Consider the following 23455-nt stretch of genomic DNA (forward strand, 5'->3'; position numbering starts at 1 on the left):
TGGACATTTGTGACGCGGGGGGAAGCAAGGGTAATTGGGGTGCCACCTCTGTGGGCTGTACAGTGTGTGATGATGAGGTGGAGGAAGAAGAGGAGAGGCCCTTGAAGCTTGCCATCCACTGGAGCACCTGCTCTTTCTGGCCCTTATCAACAAGGCGCATCGATGTGCGGCTGCCAAAGAAAAGGAGTGGAGTAGCCCGTCCAGTAACAGAAGTTGTCAGTTGTCTTTGGATAGGACATGACGGTGTTGGTTCACTAGTGCTTTCACTAACATTACCACCTACCCCACGTATACCTTGAGCAACAAGTCTATTCCCCCTTCCACCACAACCTCTCTTTTTCCCACTCATGTATCTCCTATAGTGTGTTAGGAGTACCCTATTAGCAAAAAAAATTTGATTTTTTACTCTGCACTAGTTCTGCACACAGCTGAATTTCAGCGGCACTAAATGACAAGGTGAAATATGGCTTGCTGTATCACGTTAGCAACTGAAAAATATAGGTTTTTTTGCTCTACACCAGCTCTGCACACAGCTGAATTTCAGCGGTACTAAACCACATGATGAGATATGGCTTGCTGTATCACGTTAGTAACAGAAGAAAGTATTTTTTTTACTGTGGATGAGGCCTGTATAACATACAAGATATGCTCCAAACTATTTCAAACTGAGATATCCCCTACTGTACGACGTTAGTAACTGAAGGAAGTATTTTTTTAGAGTGGGTGACGCCTGTATAACAAAGGAGATATGCTCCAAACTATTTCAAACTCAGATATTCCCTACTGTATCAACTTAGTAACAGAAGAAAGTATTTTTTAGTGTGGATGACGCCTGTATAACATAGGAGATATGCTCCAAACTATTTCAACCTGAGATGTCCCCTACTGTATAATGTTAGTAACAGAAGAAAGTATTTTTTTAACGTGGATGACGCCTGTATAACATAGCAGATATGCTCCAAGATATTTCAAACTCAGATCTAGCCTGCTGTATCATGTTAGTCACAGAAAAAAATAGTCAAGGTGACATATGAAGTACTGTATTACGTTTGTAACAGAAAAAAAAACACTATTTTACTCTTCTTAGCAACAGCAAAAAATGGTTTAGTCAGTCTACACACAGCTTAATTTCACAACCACAAAAGGACTAGGTGGCTTATGGCAGACTGTATCACGTTTGTCACAGAAAAAAAATATTTTTTTACTCTTGTTAACAACGGAAAAAATAGATTTTTTTACTCTGAAAACAGCTGAATTTCAAAGCCAAAAAGGACAAAGTGATATATGACATACTGTATCACGTTTATCACAGAAAAAAAAATATTTTTACTCTTGTTAGCAACAGAAAAAAATGGTTTGTTTACTCAGTCTACACAGTTTAATTTCACCGCCACAAAAGGACTAGGTGGCTTATGGCGGACTGTATCACATTTGTCACAGAAAAAAACATTTTTTTTACTCTTGTTAACAACAGAAAAAAAATATTTTTTTACTCTGAAAACAGCTGATTTTCAACGCCATAAAAGGACAAGGTGACGTACTGTATCACATTTGTCACAGAAAAAAATATATTTTTACTCTTGATCTTGACAAGGTGGCTTATGGCGTGCAGCGTTCCGTTACTCACAGAAAAAAAAAGATTTTTTTACATCTGCATACAGCTTAATTTCACAGCCACAAAAGGACAAGGTGGCTTATGACGGACTGTATCACATTTGTCAAAATATTTTTTTTTACTCTTGTTAGCAACAGAAAAAATAGATTTTTTTTTACTGTGCATACAGCTGAATTTCACTCACACAAAATGACAAGGTGGGCTACTATAGCTTGCTGTATCACATTAGCAAATGAAAAAAATAGATTTTTGTACTCTGCACTTAAGAGCTCTGCATACAGCTTAATTTCAACCCCACAAAATGACAAGGTGGGCTAGTAGGGCTTGTTGTATCACATTAGCAAGTGAAAAAAATAGATTTTTTAAGGGATACTCCTGCATGTAGCACAATAGAAGCAGTGCACAACGGAGATCTATGACATGGGCCCTGCTGTCTTTGTCTGGACCTCAGTAATGGTACAAGAAAAAAAAATCTGCTGGAAGGTCGATTTCACAGACACACAGGACAACAGTTATTTAAACTATCTGACTTAGAAGCAACGCCCTAGCTAGCTAGCTAAAATCTCTCAGTATGCAGGAGCAGCATCCAGCAGCAGCGTCTGTGGCCTGTTATAAGCAGAAAATGGCGCTGACACAACATGTCTGCTCTTTATATAGAGAGGACATGTGATTTCAGCAGTCAATGGCTTGTGATTTTTCTGTATTTTCATGACTATGAAAATTGTACATTCACACTGAAGGCATCAAAAATATGTATTAACACATGTGGAATTATATACTTAACAAAAAAGTGTGAAACAACTGAAAATATGTCTTATATTCTAGGTTCTTCAAAGTAGCCACCTTTTGCTTTGATGACTGCTTTGCACACTCTTGGCATTCTCTTGATGAGCTTCAAGAGTTAGTCACCGGAAATGGTTTTCACTTCACAGGTGTGCCCTGTCGGGTTTAATAAGTGGGATTTCATGCCTTATAAATGGGGTTGGTACCGTCAGTTGTGTTGTGCAGAAGTCTGGTGGATACACAGCTGATAGTCCTACTGAATAGACTGTTAGAATTTGTATTATGGCAGGAAAAAAAGCAGCTAAGTAAAGAAAAACGAGTGGCCATCATTACTTTAAGAAATGAAGGTCAGTCAGTCCGAAAAATTGGGAAAACTTTGAAAGTGTCCCCAAGTGCAGTTGCAAAAACCATCAAGCGCTACAAAGAAACTGGCTCACATGTAGACCGCCCCAGGAAAGGAAGACCAAGAGTCACCTCTGCCTCTGAGGATAAGTTTATCTGAGTCACCAGCCTCAGAAATCGCAGGTTAACAGCAGCTCAGATTAGAGACCAGGTCAATGCCACACAGAGTTCTAGCAGCAGACACATCTCTTTAACAACTGTTAAGAGGAGACTTTGTGCAGCAGGCCTTCATGGTAAAATAGCTGCTAGGAAACCACTGCTAAGGACAGGCAACAAGCAGAAGAGACTTGTTTAGGCTAAAGAACACAAGGAATGGACATTAGACCAGTGGAAATCTGTGCTTTGGTCTGATGAGTCCAAATTTGAGATCTTTGGTTCCAACCACCGTGTCTTTGTGCGACGCAGAAAAGGTGAACGTATGGACTCTACATGTCTGGTTCCCACCGTGAAGCATGGAGGAGGAGGTGTGATGGTGTGGGGGTGCTTTGCTGGTGACACTGTTGGGGATTTATTCAAAATTGAAGGCATACTGAACCAGCATGGCTACCACAGCATCTTGCAGTGGCATGCTATTCCATCCGGTTTGCGTTTAGTTGGACCATCATTTATTTTTCAACAGGACAATGACCCCAAACACACCTCCAGGCTGTGTAAGGGCTATTTGACCAAGAGGGAGAATGATGGGGTGCTACGCCAGATGACCTGGCCTCCACAGAACCCAATCGCGATGGTTTGAGGTGAGCTGGACTGCAGAGTGAAGGCAAAAGGGCCAACCAGTGCTAAGCATCTCTGGGAACTCCTTCAAGATTGTTGGAAGACCATTTCCAGTGACTGCCTCTTGAAGCTCATCAAGAGAATGCCAAGAGTGTGCAAAGCAGTCATCAAAGGAAAAGGTGGCTACTTTGAAGAACCTAGAATATAAGACATATTTTCAGTTGTTTCACACTTTTTTGTTAAGTATATAATTCCACATGTGTTAATTCATAGTTTTGATGCCTTCAGTGTGAATGTACAATTTTCATAGTCATGAAAATACAGAAAAATATTTAAATGAGAAGGTGTGTCCAAACTTTTGGTCTGTACTGTATACACTAATGGAGAATATACCAGGATGGGGGCACATATACACTGATGGAGGATATACCAGTATTGGGGCACATATATACTGATGGAGGATATACCAGAATGGGAGCGCATATACACTGATGGGGGATATACCAGGATGGGGGCGCATATGCAATGATGGGGGATATACCAGGATGGAGGCACATATACACTGATGAGGGATATACCAGGATGGGGGTGCATATATAATGATGGGGGATATACCAGGGTGGGGGCGCATATACACTGATGAGGGATATATCAGGATGTGGGCGTATATACACTGATAGGGGATATATCAGGATGGGGGCGCATATGCAATGATGAGAGATATACTGTACCAGGATGAGGGCGCATATACAATGATGGGGGATATACCAGGATGGGGGCACATATACACTGATGGGGGATATACCAGGCTGGGGGAACATATACAATGATGGGAGATATACCAGGATGGGGGCGCATATACACTGATGGGGGATATTCAAGGATGGGGGTGCATATACACTGATGGGGGTGCATATACACTGATGGGGGACATACCAGGATGAAGGCAGCATATTCACTGATGAGGGCTACACCAGGATGGGGGCGCATATACAATGATGGGGATATACCAGGATGGGGGTACATATAAACTGATGAGGGATATGCCAGGATGGGGGCGCATATGCAATGATGGGGATATACCAGGATGGGGGCGCAAATACACTGATGAGGGATATACTAGGATGAGGGCGCATATACACTGATGAGGGTGCATATATAATGAAGGGGGATTTACCAGGATGGGGGTGCATATATACTGATGGAGGTGCATATACACTGATGGGAGTACATATACACTGATGGAGGTGCATATACACTGATGAGGGATATACCAGGATTGCGGCAGCATATACACTGATGGGGCATATACAAGGATGGGGGCAGCATATACCAGGATAGGGGCAGCATATACATGGATGGGGGCATATTCATGGATGAGTGAGCATATACCAGGATGGGGGCACATTTACAAGGATGGGAGATATATCAGGATTGGGGGGAACATATACAAGGATGGGGGGCATATACATGGATTGGGGGCATATACCAGGATGGGGGGACATATACAAGGATTGGGGAAGCATATACATGGATTGGAGGCATATACCAGGATGGGGGATATATACATGCATTGAGGGAACATATACCAGGATGGGGGGCACATTCCAGGATGAGGGGACATATACAAGGTTTGGGGGAACATATACATGGATTGGGGGAACATATACATGGATGGGGGACATATACATGGATGGGGACCTATACAAGGATTGGGGAGGCATATACATGGATTAGGGGAACATATACATGGATTGGGGGAACATATACATGGATGGGAGGCATGTACCCGGATGGGTGACATATACATGGATTGGGGAGGCATATACATGGATTGGAGGAATATATACATAGATGGGGCATATACAAGGATTGGAGAGGCATATACAAGGATTGGGAGGCATATACATGGATTAGAGGCATATACCAGGATGGGGGGACATATACATGCATTGGGGGAACATATACCAGGATGGGGGCATATACCAGGATGGGGAACATATACAAGGATTGGGGGAACATATACATGGATTGGGGGAACATATACATGGATTGGGGGAACATATACATGGATGGGGGGACATATACAAGGATGGGGGACATATGCAAGAATTGGAGAGGCATATACATGGGGGCATATACAAGGGTTGGGGAGGCATATACATGGATTGGGGGAACATATACATGGATGGGGGGGATATACCAGGATGAGGAACCATATACCAGGATTTGGGGAGCATATGCAAAGATGAAGGGCATACTCAAGGATTGGGGGGCATATACCAGGATGGGTGTGAGCATATTCTTTGTATCTGCAGTCTCATACCCCTGCTCCTGTCTGTGGCTGCTCTCTGCCCCCCCCCCCCCTCCTCCTGCTTTCTTTAGGAGTTGTTTTTTCTAAACTAAAACCTCAGTATTCAGGTTAAATTACCGTGTTGGCAGTTGGCGATAAATAATTGGGTTTTGGGTTGCGGTTTGGGCACTCTGTCTCTAAAAGGTTCACCATCACTGCACTAGGGTATTCAAGACATCTTGAGGGATCTTGCTCCATTCCATTTGCAAATCTGCAAACAATTCATTTTTATTGCTATGGGTACGGGTCCCAACTTGTCGCACTAACTCAACCCAAAGGAGCTCTATAGGGTTTAGATCAGGTGATTGGTTTAGCCATTGCAACAGGCGAACATTTTTCTTTGCTAACCAATTTTTTACTAAATTGGATGTGTGCTTAGGATCATTGTCTTGCTGTAATTTCCATCCCCTGCCTACTTTGGTTTTCCTATGTGGCAGCATTATATTCTCCAGTATATCTTTGTACATGGTAGCATTCATATTTCCATCAATTCTATGCAGAGGGCCAATGGCAGATGCAGACAAGCAGCCCCAAGTCATGACATTGCCACCACCTTGTTTCACTGTAGGTGTTTGGTACCTTACAACATTATTTTCCAATTGGGCGGTATATATAGTGCTTGCCATCACTACCAAACAGATTGAACTTGGATTCATCCGACCAGAACACCTTAGACCAATCTGTCTCTTTCCATTGCCTGTGTTCTTTGGCAAACTCAAGTTGGACCTTACGGTTCTTTGCAGAGATGAAAGGCTTCTTGTCTGGAACTCGTGCATTCAACCCTACTGCTCTTAGCCGTTACACCACAGTTTGGCGACTCACTTTGACCCCATATTCTTCGTTCATTTCTTGTGAAATCTGTACAGCACTTTTATGGACATCAGATATTGACTTTTTCTTAATAATGTGATCAACTCTGGAGGAAGTTTTCCATGGTCGTCCACTTCTAGGTTTGTCAGCTGTTCCATAACCTTATTTTTCTTTCTTTAATATACATGACACTTGACTCTGAGAATAGTTGAATTCCATAGCTCCTCTTTTTGGCTTTTCCCTGACTTCACTCTCAGAATAATAAGCTTCCTGACATCTGGTAATAAATTTGGCTTTGTCTTTGCCATGTTTTAACCTAAAAACACACACATAAGAAAAAATTTAGGCAAAATTCGACTACCCATGACAAAATATGTAAAATATTTGGCCCAGCAAATGTTGAAAACTAACACATAAAGGGATAAAACAATGTCAAACACAATTTTCATCCTTATAGCTGACAACCATTTGCTTCCGGTTCACTAAAATCACCAGGAAAATGGCATCACAACAATCAGACAGAAGTAATCACACTTATAAAAAAAAATGCAAAACTTTTGGTCGCCACTGTATATATTCACTGTTGAATGGCTGGACATTACAGAGATTTATCCGCTGCCAACATTTAATCAGAATAAAAGTAAGTTGGACAATGTTGAAGATAGGCATAAAATAAAGTGCTACAACCGGTGTATAATTATTGATGCTAATGATTCTACAACTAATTATTACATTTAACAGGTCAGTTACTTCGAACATTTCTGATATACTGTATGTCTAGTAACAAATTTTTATTTAATACAGATCTTATAGTCCATCAGGAACTGTGATGAGACTTTCTGTCCACATGCCATAACTTAACTGAAGAGAAAGAATCCTTGAATTTTCAGATTCAAAGGAACAACAAAATAAGGCAAAACTTCTTGTTAATCAATCAATATAAATAAATTTAATGTATATTAGGAAGAAGTAGGAGACTGAGGACGGCTGCATGATGGCAGACTCAGACTACATTCGTTTTCTTTTGTAGTCTGTTACTATATTTATATACAATATTTTAGATGAATCTGAATACAAATATTGCAAATTGGGTATAGTCTTTACATAACTTCATACCTACAATTAGTGATTAGTTAAATCACTTATTAAATAGATATCTTAGACCTGCTGAGGCTGGTGTAATTACTTTGAAAATCCATGTCCGAATGGCTGAATAATCCTTTTTTGTTTTAATTTAAACTCAGTCTATAGCCTGATTGACAGCTCCTCAGTTTCCCTACTTCCTGTTGTTTGAGCTGGATTAATAAAAAAAAATTCATCTTAATACTATATGGATCAGATTATAGAGCCATTCTTACATGGATGTTGAAAGTAAATACCTCAGCCTCATCAAGTTTAATAAATCCATTTAATAATGTATGCAGTCTGCAATGTGAAAACTGGTGACAGATCCACTTTTAATAAATGTGATAAAAAGTTAAATCTGTGTTTGGAATCCTAAACCAGTCTACGGTAACAAATATAAAATAGTGGGAAACTTCTGAAAGGAGGTCAATGCGTTTTCACATCACAGTAACTCAACATGTCCATTTTTTGCAGAACAAGGCAATGTATTTAAAACAATTGTTCTGGCTTATAATTTTTTATCTTATAATAAACTTACAGAAAATTCATTGTGCGGCAAAACATCTCCATTTTAGTAGTGTTTGCTGCATTGGAAAATAGACAAAACATGTTTTGATAATTGCTATCTGTATTTACTGAGCACTTTTTTAAACAAGAGAGCGGGTCTATAAGAAAAGTTTTCAACCTAAAAGAATTTCAGGGTAATGTTTATGTTCATGGATCAGTGTTATAAAATAACTGAGAAATGTTTCCATCAAGTCCTCCCCAAGGAACATGAAGTATTAGTTTTGGAACAAACTGTTTCATGGAGATATCTATTAATTTGTCTACATGGATTGTCTGTCTGTCTTCTAATAATATTATGAAATAACATATATCTTTTGTTTTACAGTCCCAGTTATTCTTTCAAGACTCCTCTTAGGCTCGCCATTATGTTTGTAATGAAGCTTTATGTTCATAACTTGGTAATCTCCGGAACAATGGTAGTCAAATGTTTTAAACATTAAAATACAATTATTCTTCACTTATTCTATGAATTGCTAATTTTCATTATTTTTCTCACATTTCTACATTATTAGTAATCAAACTTAAAGAGTTGTGTAATTATTTTTTTTATTTTTCAAACATGCAGTTTACAGGGAATCGTTCACTAGGATCAACCCTCCTAAGCCTGTAGGTCTTAGGTAGCATGTAGGTCTTAGGAAACTGAATAAAATGATTTGCATGAGAATCTGCCTAAAGAGATTATTTTAAATAAAAAGTGTGAGACATGTAATGACAGATAGTCTGGTCCCCTGATCTCACTGCAGAGCTGTGTGTGATTATAACTGAACCATTTACAGGGTCCTCTCGGCTTCAACTTCCATCTCACAGGCAAACAGTGTTGAAATATTGTTAAAATACAGCAGAGCTGTGAGAGCTGCAGCAAACATGTTTGCTAGGGTGCTTTCACATTGCATTCAGGCCCCCTTTCATTGTCCCCGTCAGGTCTTGCGTTCGAACCACCCTCACTGTGAAACGGGATTCAGACATATGCGCCGACTGGGCCATAGACTATAATGGTGCCGACAGAGCAAACGTGTGCTTGTCGTGCAACATTTTCGGGAGCGTACGCCTACTGGAGACTGACAATCAGACATAGTAGACTGCATCTAGGTGTCCATCTCCATTAGACGTACACTCCCGAAAGTTACTCACAATAGAGATCACATTCGCTCTGCCAGCACCAGTCTATGGCTCAGTCGGCGCATATGTCCAAATCCCGTTTCACGGGGGCGTTCTGACACATGCCTCGAAGTGACCCACGAACGAGTGCCTGAACGCAATGTGAAAGCACTTTAAGGAGACTTTAAGTTCAGTTGTACTGTTCCGTGTTAGTTACATGTCTCACACTGGTAACTCCCCCTTTTATTAAAAATAATCTTTGGAGGCAGTTTCTCATGCAGGTTAACGTCTTTCCCATAGATCTTAACTAGTGTTGCGCGAGCAGGCTCGGCATCTATTCTCGAGCCGCCGCGGCTGTATGTGTTGCGGCTGTTAGACAGCTGTGACACATGCAGGGATTGCATAACAAACAAGTAATCCCTGTATGTGTCACAGCTGTCTAACAGCTGCGACTCATGTAGCAGTGGCGGCTCAAGCATACATGCCGAGCATGCCGAAAATACTAGGGCAGCACCCGAGCGTGCTCGGTGAAATGGTTAACCAAGCACGCTTTCGCAACACTAATCTTAACAGCTCATTTACATATAAGAAAAACATGGATATCTTCGAATAAGACATCGGATCGCAGATATCAAGGTAGGAGGGTTGATCCTACTGACAGATTCCCTTGAAAGAACTGTAAAATGTTTTTCTTTTTCAGATATTCTAATAATTTTTGCATCTTATTTAGGTGATACCTAGGTCCTATTTTTATGTTATTTTTATATATATATATATATATATATATATATATATATATATATATATATTTGCTGATATAGGGTGATATTATTGGGAAAATAAAGGAAATGCATATCTGTTTTAATGTTTTCTGTATTTTTATGATCACAAAAGACCTCATTAAAATAAATTTTAAAATGTATTGCTTCCCTTTTATTCCAATTGGCTCTTGACATTCTGCTTTTTATCACTTTATACATTAGGATGATACTGAGCTCTTTTATCCTTATGAAAAATACATTTAGACAACGAAATTCGATTTATCACTGAGTGATGTATTTTCTAGGCATAGTACAGGACTGTCCTATGAAACTTCCTCCTATTTTACTTGCTGGTTTTATAATTTCATATTGCTTGAAGCAACATATTAATAAATATAGGGTATAATTCTAGATGCCTTGAGATGCAGAAATACTGAAGATGAAGACTTTGATGATCTGGCTTTATCTCTTAGGGTGTCATTAGCACAAGAGCTCATCTGATCCAGATTAAATACAGGGTTTCCTAGAGGCCTCCATACACATAAAGGCCCTGTCAGACATAACGAGATCGCTAGCGAGATCGTTGATACGTCACGGTTTTTGTGACGCAATAGCGATCTCGCTAGCGATCTCATTATGTCTGACAGGTAGCAACGATCAGGCCCCTGCTGTGAGATCGCTGATCGTTACAAAGCTTCCTGGACCATTCCTGGGTCGTTGCGCTCCCGCTGAGCAGTGTGCATCGCTGTATTTGACACCTTATCAACGACCTCGTTAGCGATTCAGAACTGAGACACGTAGGCATGCATAAATTGGACTTTTCCGCGCCCCTCGTCCCCGATTGGTAGTCGCTACAGCGTTCTCATTTTCGGCCGTGCATAAAGAAGGCAACAGAATAGCGATTCCGTCCTTTGTTTCTGACCTCCTGCTGGATTGCAGATCCTAGCAGAATTCTCCGGGCTGTTGATATCCGTTCATTCGACTGAGTCCTGATTTTGTGGATCGTTGTAGCGACCAAGGCCGCCCAATCAGAACGCAGTAGCGTCCACCAATTGGAGATGAGGGGGCGCGGAAAAGTTATTTTATGCACGCCTTTGTGACACAGTACAGTCCCTATCAAGGTGTGGATCGTTGAAATAGCTGCTGTGTGAAAGCGTCTCAACGACCGCCGAGATCGTTAGTTAGATCGCTGGGGCGGCCGAAATCGTTGGGAAATTCTGCATGTTTGACAGCTCCCCAGCGATCACGAAACGACTCTCCAGCGATCCCAAAACCGTGACGTAATAACGATCTCGCTAGCGATCTCGTTATGTGTGACGGGGCCTTAAGGCTAGTGGCTTATCTTCAGGGAGGACAAAAGAATGGGCTCTTGAAAATCAAGGACAGCCTCTACAAGTTCCCTTTAATACCACCCTATTCCTGAATGCATGAACGTGGTGTCATAAGAAAATTTTATAAGGCTTTTTCATTATTGAATGTCTAAATATTCTCTTATTAGGATTCCACTGTGGAGCACCATGCATTATATATGAGGCAATTATTAATCTAGAAAAACAACACATTGAGATGTGGGTAAAATCTCAAAGAAAGCAGAGAACTATGAAGTAGTGTCAAGTTCATACAAGTTTATTAGTGAAAAAAACTATTTTTGATAAAAGTATTAAAAAACAAAAGTAAGTGCCTCACAGTAAGGGACACTGTGTATTTGTGGATTAAAATAGATGATCATCAACACCAAACAGCATCGCATATGGAGTATAGAAAAGAAAGTCAATAATAAAGTGAGTACAAAAAAATATATATATATATATATATTTATATAGATTATACCCCTCCTACTATCATACAAGCTTGCCAGCCGCCCTGATGATAAAATAGTACCCACTGTGGTCAGGATGCAAGTAAACAGTTATATAGGTATAAGTATCTCCAATAGTATAGTCACCATGCCTGGGGATTTGCTACGCACCACGTCCCTTCACCCCAATGCGCGTTTCGCCTTTCTTCTTTGGGGGCAATTTTTAATCCATTATTAAAACACAGTGCACCAGTTCAACATTATGAAGTATTTAAATTAGAATCTGTTTAGTAATTTATCTGTGTAATGCAAAATAAGCCTATAAAATTAAGAATGAATGCAATGTTCCAGTACATTTTCCAATAGCGTCTATCAGTTTATATCTTATTGACACAAGATTTCCACCACGACTTCCATCTCACTGTTAAATCTGTCAGTAACACAACACCTGGATATCTATAAAGTTCTTTATTAAAATTGTCCTTTGTCATTTACGTTTCAGAGTCGTGTCACTTCCCTTCCTCTTTGTGAGGTTGGCAGCCACTCTGCCTTCTATAGCAAAGTACACACATGCATAATTACTTTATCTCTTATTATAAAGTAATGTGTTTGCCCATTTACTACAAGCTACAAGTGATTTCCTGAAGCTTATCTTCATATCTCACACCAGCACTGTTTAGCTATGAGGAATTCTCAGGACTCTTGGAGGGGTGTGAAGATAGGCAATGAACTGTGATAGAGCGGAAACATTCACTTCCCAATGTAGAATAATTATTGGAGTCTTTCATGTGCAAAAAATAATTCTGAGCACCAACATATCTTATGTCAAATTTGCTTACAAATATTTCAACTGTTTTTTGGGATATTTTTTTACCAATCTATAATCCATATTATTTTATATGTGTTATAAGTAAAGGAATTCCTTGTACTTTAGAACAGGTATTTGGTTTTAAGCTACCAAATCTGTGCCGGTGTCTACAGCATTATGCACATAAGTCGATGTTTTATATGGAAATATTAAGTCAGATGATCCCCGTTTGTGGGTTGCCTATACTATTTAAATCAAAAGGAGTACTGACCGATCTAGGAATTTTAGCTGCATTATGTTAGGGATGAACCCTACCATCCCGGATCCTTAACCTCCCTGAACAGGGTTAGGTAAAAAGAGGTGGAGTTACTGTCTGAAGTGTTCAATGTGACCAAGACAGTGCAAGAAAGTGATCACCGGGTCTGCTGGGATTGAGGGTAGCTGCGCATCGTGTTCTGCGAGTGTGAGAAAAAGAGATGGTGCATGTAAGAGCAGGAGACAGTTCAAAGAAGACAGTTTTATGTTCACACATTGCGTTTTTGCTGCGTTTTTTTTCTGCAGCAAAACCTGATCTCTTGCCAGGTGGTTTGTTCAGGATTTTTCTTGCTTTTTGGCTTGTTTTTGGTTCGTTTTTTTCACTGTCCTTTTGTCTCTTTATGCATGTACATAAAGTTAAGTGGGAAAAAAATGTCATTCTGGTTTTGGCACAAAAATCACTGAAAAATCTGACACCTGCGTTTTTGGTGCATTTTTTCAGTGTTTTTTTCACCACCCATTATTTCCAATGAGTGAAAAAACACTGAAAAAATGCTGAAAGAAGTGACATGCTTTATTTTGCAAAAAAAATATGCAAAGCACAAAATCCTGAACAAAAAAAAACAAGATGTGTGCATGAGATTTCTGGAATCTCAGACTTTGTTGGTGCTGTAAAATGCAGCTGAAAATCAAAAAACGCTGGTTGGTGAATATGTCTGTATATGGGTATAACTCCTACTTCATCCCCTAAGGGTGCTATCTAGTGATGGGCGAGCACTAAAATGCTCGGGTGCTCGATGCTTGGGTCGCACATTGGAATACTCGGGTGCTCGACCCAAGCAACGAGCCCAATGTAAGTCTATGAGAAACTCGAGCATTTTTCAGGCGGCTCTCCCCGGCGGTCTGCAGAGGGCCTAAAAATTGCCCAAATCGATGTGAACAGTGCTCAAATGGCATGGGAACAGCATGGGGAAGACCCCTGGAAACATTTCTAACTCCCAGGTCACTGCTGTCAACAACGTTGTCAGCGGTATTACGCCACTTTTACGGACTCACAATAAAACATACCAAAACGAAACCAAAATGGATTTTCCTGGGAAATATGTTAAGGATCATCCTTTCCAGGGTAATGACTTGTATATAAAGCAAAATAAATAACCAAAAACAAAAATACTCCTCCACACCTTGGGCTATGTTCACACTTAGCGTTTTTGATGCGTTTTTGCACTTTTGCATTGCTTTCAACCGTGACAAATGCATTCACCAGGAAATGTCATTTTAACATTTTACAACCTTATCTGACCATGTTGTGTGTGAGATATCATCAGACACATCGTGTTTCATTTATGAAGGAGGGACTCTGGAAGTCACAAAGACTATTTTTATAGGGCCATCAGGCGGCCTTTACTATTCTTAAAGGGCCAGCCGTCGGCCCTCATTATTCTTAGAGAGCCATCAGCCGGCTATGTTTTATTGTTCTCATTACTAAAGAGTGGGTCTCCTATACTGTTAATGCAGTGAGTAGCAGGGCTGCCCAAAATTTGGATGCACCCCAATACCCCTTTGAAGAGACTTAGAGGAGGACCTCCTGAAAACAATGTTCCCATTATTAGGAAGTGGGTCTCCCATTATGTTTGCCTATGCAGTGAATGCAAGGGTTGCCAAATATTTGGAGGCACTCCAATACCCCTTGGAAGAGACGTAGAGGAGGGCCTCCTGAAAAAAAATGTTCCCATTATTAGGAAGTGGGTCTCCCAATGTGTTTGCCTATGCAGTGAATGTAAGGGCTGCCAAAAATTGGGAGGCACTCCTATGCCTTTTGGAAGAAACGTGGAGGAGGGCCTCATAAAAAATGTTCCCATTAGAAAGGAGCGGGTCGCCTATACTTGGAATGCCCATGCACTAAGTGTATGGGCTGACAAACATTTACTATTGGGGGGTATACATGAACATACTGTATAAAAAATTTTTTTACGGGCATCATAAACACCCTTTAAAAAATTATGTGGGTGTTGCATCACGGACCACGGTCACTCTGGTGATATGGTGGTGGAGGATGAGGATGAGGAGAAGGAGGACAAGAGCAAATAGCCAAAATCAGGAAGCGTACACCCATGTGTGGGTGTGAAGAGGTGCATGGAAATACACCTCCCAAAAAAAGACACTGGATTTGGGTTTATGTTACTCTTCTATCATTCGGTGGTGTTGAAAAGTCTGGCCTAATCCAGCCCTTGTTCATTTTTATAAGAGTCAGCCTGTCAGTATTTTCAGTTGACAGGCGGATGCGCTTATCAGTTATACAGGTGCATCTCACTAAATTAAAATATCATCAAAAAGTTAATTTATTTCAGTACTTCAATACAAAAAGTGAAACTTATATATTATATAGAGTCATTACAAACAGAGTAATCTATTTCAAGTGTTTATTTCTGTTAATGTTGATGATTATGGCTTACAGCCAATGAAAGCACAAAAGTCATTATCTCAGTAAATTAAAATAATCAACAAAAAACACCTGCAAAGGCTTCCTAAGCATTTAAAAAGGTCTCTTAGTCTGTTTCAGTAGGCTCTACAATCATGAGGAAGACTGCTGTCTTAACAGATGTCCAGAAGGCAGTCATTGACACACTCCACAAGGTCCCAGAGTTCAAATTTTCATTTGGAAATCAAGGTCCCAGAGTTTGGAGGAAGAGTGGAGAGGCCACAATCCAAGCTACTTGAGGTCTAGTGTGAAGTTTCCACAATCAGTGATGGTTTGGGGAGCCATGTCATCTGCTGGTGTAGGTCCACTGTGTTTTATCAAGACCAAAGTCAATGCATCCGTGGACTTGGCACCTGTCCACACTGCCAAAAGTAACAATACCTGGTTTAAAAACAACAGTATCGGGCTATGTGCCCACGATGCAGAAATGCTCCGGATTTTTTCCTGAGCATTTCTGCATCTCCCTGGCAGAAAAAACGCATGCGGATTGTAAATGCGTTTTTCCTGCCAGGGACATGCGGATGTGAAGCATTCTTCACATGCATTTCCGCATGCGGGTTGACAAGCGCTTTCCAACATGGATTTATATAGTGTGACCCCAAAGAATGTCAAAAAATAAAAAAAATAAATCTATACTTACCTTCTGATGGCCCCCGGAGTCTTTAGTTGATCCGTCCTGGCTTGCCGGCAGCTCGCGGTACACTGAAGGACCTGCCGTCACATGACTAAATGACGTCAGTGCAGGTCCTTCAGTCCACCGCGAGCTGCCGGCAAGCGAAGACAAGGAGACCGGGGGCCATCAGAAGGTAAATATAATATTTATTTTTTATTTTATTCTTTTTTCACAGGTTCTATGGTACCCGGGTCCGGAGGAGAGTCTCCTCTCCTCCACACCCGGGTACCATCCTCACATTGAAACGCTTGGATTCCACAAGTACAGATGCAGTGATGCCTAATCCAAGCGTTCCAATGCAAGTCAATGGCGGCAAAAACGCAGCGCTTTCTTTCCGCAATGATAATTCGCAGCGGAAAATTTCCGCAGCATGTGCAGAGCACATGCAGATTATCATTGGGGAACATGGCAGGCCTTCTACCATGCATTTTTTAAGCGTTTCTGCAGCATTTTTGCCTCTGCGGAAACGCTTAAAAAATGCATCGTGGGCACACAGCCTAACTGTGCTTGATTGGCCAGCAAACTCGTCTGACCTTAACCCCATAGAGAATCTGCGGAGTATTGTCAAGTGGAAGATGAGAGACACCAGACCTAACAATGCAGACGAGCAGAAGGCTGCTATCAAAGCAACCTGGGCTTCCATAACACCTTAGCAGTGCCACAGGCTGATCGCCTCCATGCAAAAGGAGCCCCGACCAAGTATTGAGTGCATTTACTGAACATACATTTCAATAGGCCAATATTTCAGATTTTGAAAACATTTTCAAGCTGTTGTTATAAAGTACTCTAATTTACTGAGATAATGACTTTTGTGTTTTCATTGGTTGTAAGCCATAATCATCAAGATTAACAGAAATAAACACTTGAAATAGATCACTCTGTTTATAATGACTCTATATAATATATGAGATTCACTTTTTATATTGAGGAACTGAAATAAATTAACTTTTTGATGATATTTTAATTTACTGAGATGCACCTGTAATTCCACCAGTGGCACTAAAAACCTGCTCTGATAAAACACTGGCGGCAGGGCAGGCCAGGACCTCCAAGGCGTAGAGAGCCAGTTCATTGAATGTATCCAGCTTGGATACCCAATAATTATAAGGCACAGAGGAATCATGGAGGACGTTGGTACAGTCGGCAAGGTACTCCCTCAGCATCTTCCCAAACTTTGCACTCCTTGTGAGAGTACCCCGCGCCTCAGGGCCAGTGCAATGGGAGGGGCTGAGAAAATTCTCCCAGAACTTTGACAGTGTTCCCCTGCCTCTGCTGGATTGAAGTTGTGTCTCTCTCATCTGTACTCCTTGGTTGTCCAATGAACTGTGACCTCTGCCACCAGCGTTTTCAGATGGGAATTTTTTTAATAGTTCCGCAACAAGGGCCTTCTGATACTGCCCCATTTTTGTACACCTGTCCGCCTCAGGAATAAGGGATATAAAGTTCTCCTTGTAGCGTGGGTCTAGAAGTCTCACCAGCCAGTAATGACAGTCAACCAAAATTTTGAGAATGCGAGGGTCATGGAAAGGCAGCGTAACATAAACTCAGCCATGCGTACCAGACTGCTAACAGGCAAGACTTCCGTGTCCTCACCAAGAGGATGACTGACCATGCTCTCCTCCTCCTTCTCCTCTTCTCTGTCCTCTGGCCAGCCACGCTGAAAAGAGGGTATGACAGTTGTGCAGGTAGTACCGTCTATAGCGCATGAAACTAGCTTCTGTTCTTCCTCCTCCTCCTCCTCTTCCTCATTGTCACCCAATCCACGTTGGGATGAGATGAGGCTGGGCTGTCTGTAATCACCCTGTATGGTTCCTTGCTCCATCTCATTGTGCTCTGCCTGCAATGCATCCTCTTTGATTGTGAGCAGAGAGCATTTCAGAAGACAGAGAAGTGGGATGGTGACGCTAATTATGGCGTCATCGCCGCTCACCATCTTGGTGGAGTCCTCAAAGTTTTGGAGGATGGTACATATGTCTGACATCCATGTCCACTCCTGAGGTCTTATGTGTGGAGTCTGAACTGAATAGCGATGGCCTTGTTGATGCTGGTACTCAACAACTGCCCTCTTCTGCTCACAAATCTTTCCCAACATCTGCAGTGTAGAGTTCCTATGTGTGGGGACATCACACACCAGTCTGTGAGCCGGAAGCTGCAAACGCTGCTGAAACACGGAAAGGGCAGCGGAAGCTATAGTTGACTTTCTAAAATGGGCACACAGGCAGCGTACTTTAACAAGCAGATCCGGCAGCTCCGGGTAGGATTTGAGAAACCGCTGAACCACGAGGTTAAGCACATGGGCCAGGCATGGTAATTGTGTGAGCTCCCCTCGCCTCAGAACCGCCACCAGGTTCGGTCCATTGTCACACACGACCATGTCTGGCTGTAGGTTCAGCAGTGTGAGCCACAGATCTGCCTGCTCTTTCAGAGCTGTCCACAACTCTTCAGCCTTGTGCGGTTTGTCACCTAAGCATATTAGCTTCAGCACAGCCTGTTGCCGCTTGGCTGAGGCAGTGCTGCAGTGCTTCTAGCTTGTGACTGATGTGGTCATTTCCGAGATGGAGGCTGAAGAGGAGGCTGAGGAGGATGAGGTGCAGGAGCTGTAGACTGTGGGGGCAACCCTGATTGACCCCAAGGACTGGGGTATGGACAACTGAACGCTGCGCTGGGACAAGAACGTGGACGTGCTTCCTGATGCTGCTACTTGAGAGTGTGCAATGACAGGTGCAGGGCAGGAGGCATCTTCGCATGCACCATGGACAGGGGATTTGCTTGCATGCACAACAGCGGAAGAAGCAGTGGTGACACCCGCAGACACTGTTCCTGGACCCTGGGGTTCGGCCCATAAAGTCGGGTGTTTTGCTGCCATGTGCCTGATCATGCTGGTTGTGGTCAGGCTGCTAGTTTTGCCACCCCTGCTGATGCTGGCCTGGCAGGTGGTGCAAATGGCCATTTTGGGGTTATCGGCAGAGTCTTTAAAAAACAACCAGACTCGGGAAGACCTAACAGTTGTACTGGCAACTTCCTTCGTGTTGGTGTTACGGGGAACGGTTCCCTGCCTTCTGTCTGCGACCACCACACTGCTTCTTCCTGCCTGTTGGGGTGCTCTGCCTCCCTCCCCCTGTGTGCTTCTGTCCTCGCTCTGCATGTCCTCCTGCCAAGTTGGGTCAGTTACTATATCATCCACCACCTCGTCTTCCACTTCCACACCCTGGTCCTCCTCCTGACTTTCTGGCAATTGTGTCTCATCATCATCCACCTCTTGTGACACTTTCCCATCGTCGCCTTCGTGTGACCGTGGCTGCTCAAATATTTGGGCATCGCTACATGCGATCTCCTCTTGCCCCGCTTCAGGTGGACCGGGCGAGAGGCCCAAATCTATAAATGGAAAAGTGAACAGCTCTACGGAGTGTCCAAGTGTGGGATCAGTTGTCTCCGGACACTCGGCATGGTGGGAGGAAGGAGGATCAGGGTGAGGAATATGCAGTCCAGACTCACGGCTACTGAGACTTGACCGTGTGGAAAACAGGGTGGTGGTGGTGGTGGTGGCAAAGTGACTGGAAGCATTATCCACTATCCAACCAACAACCTTTTGACACTGCTCTGGGTTCAATAGTGGTGTGCTGCGGTCCCCTAGGAATTGGGACAGGAAGGTCGGGCGAGAAGATGTGGGTGTTTGTTGTGGCACAATTTCAGCTTGCCCACGGCCTCTGCATGCACCATCACCATCACGTCCAGTTCCCCGTCCCTTGCCACGCTCCTTGCCCATTTTAAATGGAGGACAATATCTTCCACGCTCACTACAAATGGCTGAATTTGGAGCGAAGTTATATGTAATCTGTGTGACGGAGAAACCACAGTTTTAAATACCTGGCCTGTAGGTAACTATTTTGAACAGCAAACTGGAGTCAATTGCTTCACTGACACACTGAAATTTTTTTTTAATGGAGGCCGGAAATGGCAGTATTTCCTGAAAATGTATATGTGATCCGTGTGACGGAGAAAACTCAGTTTTAAATACCTGGCCTGTAGGTAACTATTTTGAACAGCAAACTGGTGTCAATAAATTCTCTGACACACTGAACATTTTTTTAATGGAGGCCAGAAATGGCAGTATTTTCTGAAAACGTATATGTGATCCGTGTGACGGAGAAAACACAGTTTTAAATACCTGGCCTGTAGGTAACTATTTTGAACAGCAAACTGGTGTCAATTGCTTCACTGACACACTGAAACAAATTTTAATGAAGGCCAGAAATGGCAGTATTTTCAGCGTAATTATATGTGATCCGTGTGATAGACAAACCAGTTTTAAATAGCTGGATTTTTAGTGCTGTAATATGGAAAGGACCTGGCTGTATTCTACAGTGCCAACAAGCAAATGGCGCAGAACAACGAGGTTCTCTGGATTGCTTTTTAAGCAAATAATGAGGATTAAGATCCCAAAAAAATTATTCCTGGCCCCTGAGACCTAGGCCTATTTCTAGAAATGTCTAACAGCCGCAGCAGACAAAACTGGAATGGAGCCTCTTGTGCTATGTGCACTGCAGTCTGCTATATACACTGCCTGCCTATATACACTGCCTGCCTGATATCTCTGCAATGGATTAGTCCTCAGAAGGACTGTTTGTTGAGATGGATATGTGTCTCTAATATAGTTTGGTACACCTATACTAACTAGAAACAAGCATATCTCTCCCTAGCTAAGCAGCACCTCTCCCTACACTGTCTAATTCCAGAGTGACAGTGACGAGCATGGCGGCGCCAGGTCTGATATAGACATGATGACACTGTGCGGCCAGCCAATCACTGTAATGCCACAACCAACATGGCTACGGCATTACAGTGAGTGGCAGGCAATCCCTGCATGTTCATTGGCTCTGTAAAGAGCGCCAAACATCCAGGGAGGAGACTCGAGCTCCCCCGAGCAACCACGGAAATACTCGGCGAGCGCCGAGCATCTCGAGCAGTGAGATGCTCGGGAGAGCACCGAGCAGTAGCGAGCATGCTCGCTCATCACTAGTGCTTTCACATTGTGTTCTGTGTCCCCGTCGGGGCATACGTCCTAAAATTCCCCTCAAAATGGGGTCCGGACGTATGCTGTGAAGGAGGCCATAGACCACAATGGTGACGGCAGAACGAACGTGAGCACTGCCGTGCACTTTTTTCAGGAGTGTACGCACACAGGAGGTAGACACTCAGACGTAGTTGAGTCATCAACTCCGACCAAAGAGTTCTTGTTGTTCCCGTTCAGTAAATGTGAGTTGTTTTATCACCCCAAAGTTTTGAGCAGAATTCTACACACCTAACTAGACCTATGCAAATGAAGTAAACAAAGACTTTGATAAAAAGCTGAAACAGATATAGTCACTTAATGGGCAAAGCGAGGATTTACATGAGCAGATTTCTACCCTTAATGATGAGCACAGATCCACAATAGAGACGCTTGTTTATATGGGGCACTCTAAACTTTTTGGTGACTAAATCATTCGGTCCCATACAGAATTAATCTTTTCAACAGCAAATCCAATATTTACAAGGGCAGATGTGTTGCTGGCAATGAAAGACCCCCATAAATGACCAATCAATTGGTGTGTGTGTGTGACAGGGCTTCTCAGTTATACATACTATTGTACAGACAATTTTTTCATTTAGGTTCCCCTACAGTCCTGTTGATTCTGTAGAGTGTTGCATTGAGACTAGTTTACTGCCAATCACATCTTTAGTTACTTGATCTTACCTGTACTTTGTTGCTGCCAATCACATTTTTTCCTGAAGGAACAGCCCTAAAAAAGTATGGTCTCTGCAAAGTCAAGTGACATCTATATTAGTTACTCATTTAATTTTGTACATTATGATTCTCAAATGGCCATTCCAGGCAACTAAAATGATGTGAAATGCCCATGTTTTACCTTCATGGACATATGAATATTTGATTATTTATATTATAATAATTATAATATTTGAACATTTTCTTTATTTCTGTAATTAAACCTACTATTTTTAGTTCAATAGATTTATTAAATTCACATGGAATGACTGTCGTGTGTGCCCATAAAACTAGGGTCAGGGATCTCATCATCTCAGTGCTTGGATAGCCCCTAGGCTCCTCCACTTTCTGAAACGAAGACCACTGCGACATCCCATTAGATGATGACCATATTTGCAATGACTTGCCAAGCAGAAAACAAGAAGGGGCAACAGGCAAACATATGGTGAAAGACAAAACCGAGCACAATAAGGATGGTTAGGGTAGATTCAGGGTTTTTTTTTATTTTTTTTTTTAAAAGAGGCATTCTGTGTATCTACATGGAAGAGCAGTTAAATAATTTAATACTCTAGATGTTGTGATGGTTAATGCATTGAACAGGTTCAAGATGGACCTTAATTGTAAAATCTTATATTACTAGTCACGGGTAAAAGATTTCTGAAAATGGTCCACATTTGCTATCTTTGAATTCCACCCCACTTTTTTCCCCACTCTACATCCCCTTAATATAGTAGGGTTTTTGACTTCCTATGGATTAACATGTTAGGCTTATAGGTTGGACATGTTGGACTTGTGTCTTTTTTCAACCTTTTTATCTATCTAACTATACACAAGATCTCCTGTATCAACTGTTTATATAGCTTTGTACTCTGGACTATCTATTATTGTTTTTACTGTTTTCTGCTAAAAAAAAAGTTTTTAAATGTTTTGACAAGTAATAATTTTAAGCCCCTTCATCATTTTATCTGTTCAAATACAGTTCGTTCTTGTAAGACCGATATGTCCTTCATTAACGCTAAGTAGGTTTAGTGTTTTATCATATGTTGTGGAAATCCAGTATTTACTTTATTGTTTCCTGACCTTCTGCTTTGGGTTATTTCTTTTTCATTTTTTATGCACACAAGTAGGTGACTTTTCCTTCCTTTAATAAGTGTCCTTTATGTGTAAATGGAACTGATAGATGGCTCATAAATATGTCATTGGAATTTTGCTGAACTGTTCATATACATTACTAATGATTACCTATCATTAACACCCAGCACATGCCATCTGCCCAACCCCATTTATTTAGTGTTAGTGTCTCAAGTCTGCAACCCTTTCCCTTGAAAACTGAAATAAATTACCAATGTCACTTGCACAGAAAGCTTTGTCCTGCAGACAAAATGTAACAAGGTCATGGAAGCGGGAAGCTTCCGTATCTAATTAAATGCTTCCTGTAAGTCTC

The 23455-nt window shown here is 41.8% G+C and overlaps 1 long non-coding RNA gene across 5 annotated transcripts in view; it reads right to left on the reverse strand.

Moving 5' to 3' along the window:
* LOC141265720 (uncharacterized) overlaps positions 1–23455 on the reverse strand; it is an 87545-nt gene that overhangs the window by 21522 nt on the left and 42568 nt on the right. Inside the window, exon 2 of one of the 5 annotated variants that reach the window (XR_012320154.1) lies at positions 21982–22044. The exons of the other annotated variants lie outside the window; for them this stretch is intronic. This is a non-coding gene — a long non-coding RNA (uncharacterized lncRNA). The remainder of the gene's footprint in view (positions 1–21981; positions 22045–23455) is intronic. 5 annotated transcript variants of the gene reach the window in all.

Source organism: Phyllobates terribilis, unplaced genomic scaffold (assembly GCF_046119375.1).
Source record: "Phyllobates terribilis strain yellow unplaced genomic scaffold, ASM4611937v1 Scaffold_4__5_contigs__length_816908805, whole genome shotgun sequence".
In the NCBI taxonomy this organism is placed as follows: domain Eukaryota; kingdom Metazoa; phylum Chordata; class Amphibia; order Anura; family Dendrobatidae; genus Phyllobates; species Phyllobates terribilis.